Below are 10,928 nucleotides of genomic sequence, written 5' to 3'. Positions count from 1 at the left end.
CTCTAGCTGAACTGTACCTTCCTATCAGTATGTATTCACATTTTTGCAAGCAGTATTTGCTTTTCATCTAGTCAGTAGAGTGCCTCCCTTCAGAGACTTTATAGATAAAAAGAGGCTGAACTTCTCTTCATTATACACTGGATAGTGAAAGCCAGCCACCTGGTGCCCAAAGGCTTATTCAGCAGATCCCAGAAATTCTCTCACACGATTCTTACTGATGGTGAGCACTTGCTCACTTCCTTAAAGAAGCTTCCACTATCTGCATTACTGAAGACTACCCCACACTCACACCTGAGTATCATAAAAAGCCATAGATGGAAAGCTTACATGGTACCTGAGCTATGTATAGAGTGGCATCTGTCCAGCAACTCCCATTAAATCTATACAAAGAAGGAGGCCACTTCTTCCTGAGGGAACTCAAATATTTGAGGTGGGGAAAACATAGTTAAGGTCTGTTGCCTGTCTTTTGTACTTAAGAGAGAAAAAGCAGTATACACTTCAAGTTTGTTAATCTTATACTTTTTTGAGAGGATTTGCCTGTCACTTATCAAGCTTAGGTAGACATATGAGATGGAAAGATCATCAGGAAGACGAGTTGAACTACATGAAGTAAACAGCCTATGGGAGACAGGAAAAGTTGGTGTTAAAGAAGGCAACTGTTTTTCTCAGGCAGATTTCTAAGGGCCATCAGTCTGGTGTTTTCTATTAGTGCTATAAGTTGTACCTATTTTAACCTATTTAGGTAATTACACCAAGATCATCAAAGGATGAAACAAATACAATGTATTGCCTCTTGAATGCCTGTGTCAGTATACACTTCTATTTTGTTTAATGTGAACAAAAAGACAAGAGAAAAGTAGTTAAGTGTAACAAGAAATTTCCTTTCAACTAAAGGTGAATACACAACTTTCAAGGTGTGTATATGTAAAGTAGAACAGGAACTGAGTCTGGATAGAAAGACTAGTTAATTAAAGACACAACAAATGTATCTGTAAAATGACAATAGGCCAGGTCTCCAGTAGATACAGAAGCCAATTCTAACTACTATTCAACTACTAAGCCAATTCACCCTTGCAAAACAATGAGTACACTTCATAGGTGACAATAATGATTTCAAGAAGGTTTCAGTCAGACGTGCTATAAACTGAAAGAAATTTTACAGGTAAATAATCTTACTCTTACAAGGATGTGTCTGTATCTGCTCCTGCAGTGAAGCTAGGAAAACTCCTCCTCGCTGAGGCACAGACACTTCTGCCAAGTTATGTGTTAATGCATACTTTTAATATGACTCAATAAGGACAATAAAAATAAAGCGCTATGTATCACATAATCAGTGATTATGTGATACAACATAATCACTGGCAACAAATGCACTTGGGATCTCTTTCCACAGGAAAATTAATGAACATCTGCATTAGAAAATAGGCAAATATACATGAACACAATAATCACTACAGATCTTAGAAAAATCAGCTACCTGCAGATTCCCAGACCACACTCTAATACTAAGAAAATGTCACAAGCAGTTTCGGAGCAGAAATGAAAAATGGATCAAACTTTCTGATCCAATGTCAATGTTTTCCACTTGCAGCAATTGCTTGCCTCTCTGTAATAGAAATGTCATTGTTTATTTATAAGAAAGAGAAAAAAAAAAAAAAAGGCATTCATGTCCCAAAGTTACTGGGGGTGGAGAGGGGTGAGTTAATGACCTTTTGATCTTTCCAGCTATTGCAAAAAATTCAATGTTGCTTACACAGGACTTTTTATTTATTTAAAAAAAAAGATTCATATGAAGATTTTGCAGCCTTGTCCTTGCCTGGATGAATACACAGTCCAGTTTGCAAAAGGAGATCATTTTTTTCTTCAAACAGGTTGTGAACAAGAATGTATTTACTCTTTCATAGGCTTTGCTTACCTGGCTTTCAGCTACTAGAACAAAGAATATTTGTCAAACGATTCATTTAAAAATGGCAACATAATATACTATAAAAACATTCTATCATAGAAAAACAAGCATTAGCTAATCCACAAAAATCTGAACCCTAAAAATTCCTAAATACAGACAAAATACTAATTTGTGTTGAGGGACTTCTCTCCTCCGTATTCTTTTTCTGCTTAAATCTAAAGTGGGTGTTGAGCCACCAAAAACTGAAGATGGTTTCTTCTGCACTGACTTTGTCAAAGCCCCTAACCAACCAAAACATATCTTGGAAGTTTAGTTTTATAAAGTTCCTTTTGCTATTCCAATTGGACACCTATATGGCATTACCTAAAAAATATAAACAGAGAATCTGACTAGCATAATTTATATGAGGCATATTCAAGTCTTTTACAGAACCAATATATCATATTTCAAGTACCATCTCTCATGCTCTTGGAATTTTACTCCATTTTTTCCCATATGTCAAAGGCTCCTTCATATCACTCTTTCAAAGATCAATTTTTCTAACAGTTTCAGCTTGTTGTTCATTTAAATTCCTGCTGGCTTCCCTCCTTAGTTATCTCATTTACAGAATGTATTGGCTACCTTTTTATCATGAAACCAGAGCTCATCTTTCCTGTGAAAATGTTTTCCCTTTTTTTTTTTTTCTTTCCAAGAAGGATCTTATGGTTTCTTCCATGTTTCCCTTATATATTACATTGCTTTACACCCATATAATGCCCCAAACCAGTCTCTTCCTGAAACAATTCTTTGTGCTCTGTCACAATGCCTGAAAAGTGTAGGCATCTAAATACATGATCAATTGCTTATACTCAATAAATATCTTTGTCCTCCCTACATACCTCACCTGTTTTGGTTTTTTTTGCTTTCTTCAGAAAAAGTTCTGCAAACTCCTTCAAGAACCTGCAGTGCCAAGCAAATACTCCTGAACTAGCTTGAAGGCAGCTTCTTGCTTAGTTGGTATAACTGCAGAGGCATATTGTGCCCTGGCTACTGGGCAGCAGCTTTAATATAAATAGAAAAATATACAGTTGTCATGCTGCCAAGAACTAGATAACACATTCAGAGCTAATATCTCTGCATATCTCTGCAAAGCAGTGACTTGCATTGTGTTCACATAACTTCAGTGATATTTTGTGCAGTATTTCATTTATCTCTAGAACGGAAATTAAGAGAAAATTTTATTTTTCTGCAATGCAAGCCTTTCCCAAGGAATCTGGACTCATTGATCCCCATTTAATACCATCTCATTGCCTTTTGTTTACAGGCCTTCTCCTGACTATTCTTCATGTATCTTTTCACTTAATTCTGGCTGACTTGCATCAAAAAAATTTTACCTGGACATTAAGACAAGTCTATGTCATTGCCACTGTGTAGCGTCTTTACATCTTTCCTATCAGCCATCTTGAATGTGACATACTGTTAAAAGTAAAAAGATTAGTAGAATAAAAAGTGCCTGTAGGAAAAGGTGTAAGGCTGATATGAGAGCAGTATCTTGGCAGTTTTGACCCTGAATGTGGAGCAGCTGTATAGAGCAGCACTCAGAATAAATAATAACAGCAGCAGTCACAGCAGAACAGAACTTCCATGAAATTATAACTATGTTGAAGAAGGAGAAAATACCTTGACTTACACAAAAGGAGGAGCAGAGTCACACTGAATGCATAGCGTCCAGGATAAGAGAGGCTGTGGAGGAGGCAAAGGGATTTCTATTAAATTCTCAGCTTGAGGAACAATTTCAGCAAACAACTTACTGTGTTTCTGTGAAAAAGTTAGTCTTTTCCTATCTCACCAGAGGATGTGTGTGCATGTATGAAGGTGTTTGTCAGGATCATTTTGTTAAGGTTTGTAAAGTGCTAGGAAGAGATGAGAACTGTGTAAGGGCTGAGTGAGGGCAGGAGTCAATCATACTCAAACATGGAATTTCTGTGGTGTAAAAGAGTTCTCATGAGCTGACTTCACTGCATTTGGCTTCAAAATAACTCTTCTCTTACATTCTTTGTGACATAGGCACAAGCCTGTGCCTGAGGTTTCATTCTTAAGTGAATTCTACTTAAGTAGAAAGTAAAGTTGAGTTTTAAGATCAGTTTTAGTTATTTAATGAGGACCAAACATGGACATCACAAGTAAGGCAAAACTGCTGGCAAAGCTAAAGCCTAAGCTAACACTGCAATTATTAAAACCATGAAGTAAAAGGTACGCTTTGAATGTTGTGAAACAAGTATGTAGAACAACAAAGTTTGTACTTATTTGAACTAATAAAATCTTTATACTTCAGAACACAAATGATCACCTTTAATGTCTATGAAAGTCATTAAAACTATGGAATTTTTTGCCTATGGATTTTCATATAACTACACACACAGTTTTTCTTTTTGGTATCCATATCTAGCTCTGCCTGCTTCCAAAAAGCAATATGAGATTTGAGACACAGCACATTTTATCTCATGTGAACATCTTCATGCTGCTGTATCTCATAGGAAGATTTTATATGTATACACTCACATATATTGGTTCTCACTACAGTAGGCACCCTGAACGTGCTGTCTCCCAGTTCCATCACTTAAACTTTTCTTCTGCAAGAGCTCATTAAAAATTCAGATTTGTTTGTTCTAATTTTGATAATCAGCATTAGATTTTAATATTATTTCTACACTATCAAACTGAATCAAACTCAGATGTAAAGCATGATTAATACTTGTGGTTTTCCACTGCTCCTACCTGAAATAACTGTCTTATCATCCCCTGACTGGCCTGATCATGACTACTGTATATTATATTTTCCTTCATTAGTTGGAGAAAATTATGTGTAATAAACACTTCATAATATTTGATTCACATTCTGCTTTCACTTTGGGGCACCTGAAACTGCAGTATTAAAGAAGAGTGTTTCTATATCATGATGCAGTTTCTATAAGCATTTGCACAATAGATACATTAAGGCTTGTTTCTGCTTTACTCATGTCCCAAGAAAATGAAGGGTGCTTTCTATCCAGACAATATGTTTTCCAAAAAAATGGGAAGAATATACAACTACTGCCACAAGAGTGCCTGACAAACTCCTCTAAAAGGTAGTTCTACTACTACAAAAACACTTGAGAAGAGTTACAAGAAAAAAAATATTCCCTTCCACCTCACAGCCTTACTGTAGACCACTAAGTATGAATTCACACTCTGCAGACTCTTACTGCCTCTGCTTAGTTACCATTTTCTTTTTCAGAGACCTGTTTTATCCAGTACCATCTACAGCAGGAGAGAACCACTTCTTGGCTTACAAATTTACACAACAATGAGATGTACAAGACCTGACATCCCAGGTAATTTGTATCCAGGAAGTGTGGAGAAAAACACAACGTTGATGGTGATGAAGTAGAAATAACTTTTAATAGGACAAGCCCTTTCTCTTACACAAAAATAGTAGTTATGGGGCAGGAAGCAAAAAATGGCGAATCCAGCAGACACATTAGCCTGCTGTCCCAGAATACAGAAATATGCTCATTGAGGAAAAAGAGTGAAAAGTTTGTGAAGAAGGAAATGTGGCAGATAGCTTAACAGAAAAATGGATAGGACACCCTACCTATCCAGGGCACATGGGCTCTATTAACTGTAAAAACCAAGTTACAGACCAGCTGCTTAAAAATTATCTTTTGTGTGTTACTGTAAGACCAGAGAAATTCTGCAGTAGACCATCAATGATGATGTATTCCCTTCCACAGCCCAAAGAATCTTTACAACTAACATGTAAATATTCTTACAACTACCTTTTTCCTATCTGGTATATCTTTTCCAAGTTTGAACCTGCATTAGCTGCATCTTCCTCAATATGTTGCTTCTAACAGTGAATCGCAGGCTCCAAACAGCCAGCAGATGTGCAGCCTCTCATAACTTCAAACTCTGTTTTCTAAACTCATACAAAAACATTAATTAAAACAGTCACTAAATGTCTTATGGTGAGGAAAAGAAGTTAATTCTCATTGCTGGAGAATGTAAATAAACTTCTTCAATCATAAAACATTTCACAAATCTGAGATTACTTCCAACTTTGGTTTTATCTCAAAGGTGAAGAAAAGTACTTCTAGGATTTCTCTGTATCTCAGGATCCACCACCACTGGCTTCCCCCCAGAAATGTCTTTGTTAGTGCATTTTGGCACACAAAACCCAACAAACAGTCTTGAGACAAGACTTAGTCAACAATACAATCTGAGTCAATTCATTGCTGAACAAATTTTATTTACATGGAATCATCCCATGATTCTATGTTTCTACTGCATATTGATTGTCATAAAACTAAAGGCATTTTCTTACAATAAACCTGAATTAAAGTCCATGGAACTTAATTATGTAGAGAAACTATGTTGTACTATGTCACAGAGCTTTCTTTCCTTTGTAATCTGCAAAAGAAATCCTTTCTTTGTTCTTGTATTATTTTTTAGGGGAGAGGGCATTTTATACAAAGAACAAACCAATTTGCTACAACTGCTTATATTACTTACAAATTATTGCAATGATTTCCCTCATGGAAATGGAAACTTATCCAAGTTTGCTTTGTACTGCACTTTAGGATCCAGCTCACCAAGACCATTGCAAATTGGACTCTAACATCTCAACATCTGATAGCGACGGATATTCAGCCTAAACTGACACAAAACTTACAAGCAAAGGCTTAAGCCTCTAAATCCCAGTTCAAATCAAGGAATGACAACTTTTTGATTATTTTCTCCTAGATTGTAATTCTAAAATAAAGTCATTAATTTACTGTTGTAATTATACTTCTAGGGTTATATAGTTACAATTAGCCGGACTATACACTTACCGTGTTTCATTCTGTAGTGTGGGGAAATACTGACATGTAAGAGAAAATGGATTATATTTCCAATGATTAACCATGAAAAAAAAACGTGACCATCCTTCCATTTCACTGAGTCAAAGGTCAAGGCCCAACCAAGAAATAACTTGTGTCACTCACACTAAACGCTTGACTTGCATTTGATCTACCACTATTGTCAAAAAAAGGGGAACCTCCCTCTAGATACCCCTTCTGCTGGCAGGGATGTTTCTGCAGACATCTTCCAAACAAGCAGTACTAGAGAACTGATCGGATTGGAACAACAAGAAAAAATATTTTTTTGAGCAGAATTTTTTCCCAAAGAAAAGATTGAGTTGTTGCAGAAAGATTAGTTCCATTAATGTGTGGGTGATGGAACAGAGGCAAGAACAAAAGCCATGGAGCAGCCCACACAGGGTTAAGACAATTTAAGTAGCACTGTTGTCAAAGCTCAAATCACAATTCCCAAGTCAATGTTCCTAGCAGTCAACATAGGACAGCTGGTTTTTGAATCTTCTCATAGTTACATACTATGTTTCCAAAAATCCCAAGAATTTTCTTCCCCCAGATTTTTTCTCCAGGTAAAAAGCACATCTTTGACACATAAGGGACAGAAAAAGTACCCTTTAAAACCTAAATCTGGTGTTTGCTGTAGTCAGTCAGTAGAGTCCACTTTTTTTTCTGCACAGTTAAATTATTAAAACTATCCCTTCTGCGTATTTCTTGTACCTTCTTTAAATACATCTTCCTACTTCAGAGGTTATTTTTTTCATGTTTAATTTGGCAAGCTTTTATATACTAATCAGTGAAAAAGATTACAACAAAGAAAAGAATACTGATAAGTCAATTCATTGAATGAGTAGCTACCACTGCTGTGAGTGTAATTCTCTGACTCACTGGCTATGTGTTTATTCTTGAAAACCTGCTTGCTTTGGGAAATCAAATGCTGCACTATTTTTTTAAGTAAATTTGTTTTCTGCTAGAAAATCCTGTTGGTTTGCCAGCCCTACAGATAAGACTATATGTAAAGCCCTGTCTGGTTTGTTACCAGGTGCAACTATTAACTCTCCATTCAGCACCTTGCCTCCATAGGTGTTATACCGCTGCAAGAACATACTATGAAGAAAAGCTACCATATTTAGAGCACAGGCAGGACTACACTGAGATAAAGAACTACAGACCAGAAACTGGCAGTGCAGAAATGGGTAAAACAGCTTGGGAAATGGGACTGGAATGGAGATTGCTGGTGAACAGTACCACATGAGTGCAGAGTCTCAGAAGCAATACTGAAGGAGAAGCTGGCAGGGATAGGTAGAGTAGTTGAGTACTGTTAAGACACACAGGGCAAAAGTTCTTTGAGCTCTTTCTTATTCATCGACACAAGATAAAATTTGTGTTGAAAAGCACTGAGGCTTTGCACTGCCTTGAGTTGATGTGGTAATCCACTTCTGTCACTGCAAACCACATAAAGCAGACATATAGCTGTTCCCTTCTGGCATCAAATGAGGCTGACATCACAGCCCCTGATCAGCACTGCACTGATACAATAGTGGTGGGCAGATTAAAAACTATAACATAACTTAAAAAAAAAAATATATGCAGCATCTTCACATACCTCTTAGCTTCTCAAATTCTACCCTATTTACTTCTTGAAAAGCAGTTTGGAAGCTGGTGACACTCCTGACTTCCTTTGAACAAACATATTTGATACATTTGAGCACTGAATTGGGACTGTGCCCTTATCCTAGGCTTTTGTTCTTTACAAAATTCTATGTCATAGCACATTCTGCCTATATTTTTCTTCTCTGCTTCCCAGCTTAGTTTCTGGATTAGAGTCCCCAGAAAACCACAAAGTTTTCTTCCCTCCTGTAAACTGATAGAAGTAATTACACCACAGACTAATGCATGCTCATGGAGTCGATACTGGTACATTACTATTCTGAATGAATACAGATACTCATAGCAGACAGCTGTTCCGCAATTTGTCTGGAAAACTATTCTCAGAAAGAAAAACAGCAAAGAAATTCCTTTAGATGTCTCCTGCATAAGGCACAGAAGAAAATGTTATGAAGCATCTCCATGAGAATAAATTATTTCCATAACTTTAAGGCCTTTTTTTTTTTGGAAAATACATTTTCATTGACTAAAAGAGTAGAAAGTTCTTTCTTGTTTTTGTTCCAGAATTCCCAGGCAAGTAACAGCCTAAAAGATGGAAAAAATACATCAACTTGACAAAAGTTTCTCCAGGATATGCTGTCTTCCAAGCACAGCAGTAAAAAGGCAGAATTTAGTTGCAATACTTTATCATTTAAATTATGAAGAAATCAGAACCCCCACCAGGCTGTAAGAACAGGTAAAGCTTGAAATATTTAAGGCAAAATGAAGCAAGAAATGACGCCTGCCTTTAGACTCATCACAGCACAGAACAAGAGCTAGAGGACTGTCACAAAATCTGCATATACAGAAACTTCAGTAACAAAATTATTTTGTGTTTTCACCAGTTGCTATGTCAAGTGTTTCAGACAAGGGAATAAAGGGTAATTACAAGAAGAAAAAACACACAAACCTCTTCCCTATGGACTACAGAAAATCTACCAGCAGTGAATCTGTCAGAATTTCACATGGAATAACTGAATATAACAAAATGAAAAAATTGAAAAGATGCACCTTGAGTGAAATGCCCCATAGTAGTATATATGATTAGTGAAATTAGTTCCTGTCTGCATGCTGCAATGTTAAAAGTCCTATAAGTGATGCTTTTAATATGCTGTTCACTTTTCTTCTTTTTATCAGTAGAATGAAGGTTAAGGATATCAAAAGGGAAAAATCTAGTATATATGATCAATATATTTGCCAGTGTCTCATCAGAGTTGGAAGTGTGACAAAATTTCAGATAGAAGACAACTTTTGCAATAAGTTCTTTAAGAGAAAACTATTTAAATAATCAGAGCAAACTGACATCCTTTCCAGAGACTCACATTTGGGCTCAATGTTAAAAGCAGGTGATGTTTGGCTCTAAAGTTTGAACCTGTCATTAAACACCTTCTGCTGACACTTCCTCTCTTCCTTCGGAGACCATCTTGCAGAGTAAAATAGACGTGGAAGAAGCATGGTACCCCCTACCTTCTCCCTTATAAGCTCATATGCCTCATCTAAGGAAGCATTTATTAGAACAAAATGCAAAATAGAACCATAAGGGCAACGTTATTATCCTTTTTTGTTAACCAATACTTTAGGTCTCCATTCTAGCTTTTAAGATTTCATAAAACTTACTCCTGCCCATCTGAAAACAGCAGATATTAAACTAGTCATGTGTGTGATCCATGCACAAGTTCCCTGATAATGTGCTTGCTGTCACAGTATCTCCATAAGAAACAGTATCTCCATAAGAAGCAGAGCATTCTCAATGCTGATTGATTTTAGTGGAAACTGAAGATGGAACAGAAGTCTTTTAAAAAGTGTTTATTTGGAATTTAATAGCTGTCACAGCTACAGACCTGCATGAGCTTTGAAACTGGCTCAGTGTTCATTCATCTATAGTGAAAGACTGAACTGCTGACAGACAAATTTCAGACTCTCCACAGTACTTACAGGATACTGACACATGCTTAGCATAAATAAGGCAGGATTAGGATAGATGTGTCCTGCATCTGGGAAATGTGTAGCATCGCAGTGGTATGCTTACATAAGTATTAACAAATCACAGGAAATTAAGATTGGGATTCCACTTCTGCTTTTGTCCCCTCAAAACCTTTTAATAGTGATAAACAGTAATAAATAAATAGTAATGTGATAAAACAGGGTTACTAAGGTGAACATCTGATCTCCATTAGGTCCTCACTCCATTTATACTTCTAAACTGTGAAAATACTTGAAAGATGTCATTCTTTTTCATCAGTGTATAATACCTGAAAAACAGCATACTGTCTAAAAACAGTCTGTTGGAAAATCTACCAGCTTCCTTCAAAAGCAGTCCCTGGCAGGAGGTTCATCTCATCTCTGTTCAGTTGGAAATACATCCACCTCCACAGTCAGGTGATCTCCAAAACTTTCTAACCAAGTGTCCATTGCTACAAAACTATACTTCAACCTCATCAAAACAGAGACCATCTTCAATTAACACAATCATATCTTGTTACTATAAAAACATTGTTGCATCA

This window comes from Falco biarmicus, chromosome 1, assembly GCF_023638135.1.
Source record: "Falco biarmicus isolate bFalBia1 chromosome 1, bFalBia1.pri, whole genome shotgun sequence".
NCBI classification, from domain to species: Eukaryota; Metazoa; Chordata; class Aves; order Falconiformes; family Falconidae; genus Falco; species Falco biarmicus.
This window is presented reverse-complemented; position numbering follows the sequence as displayed.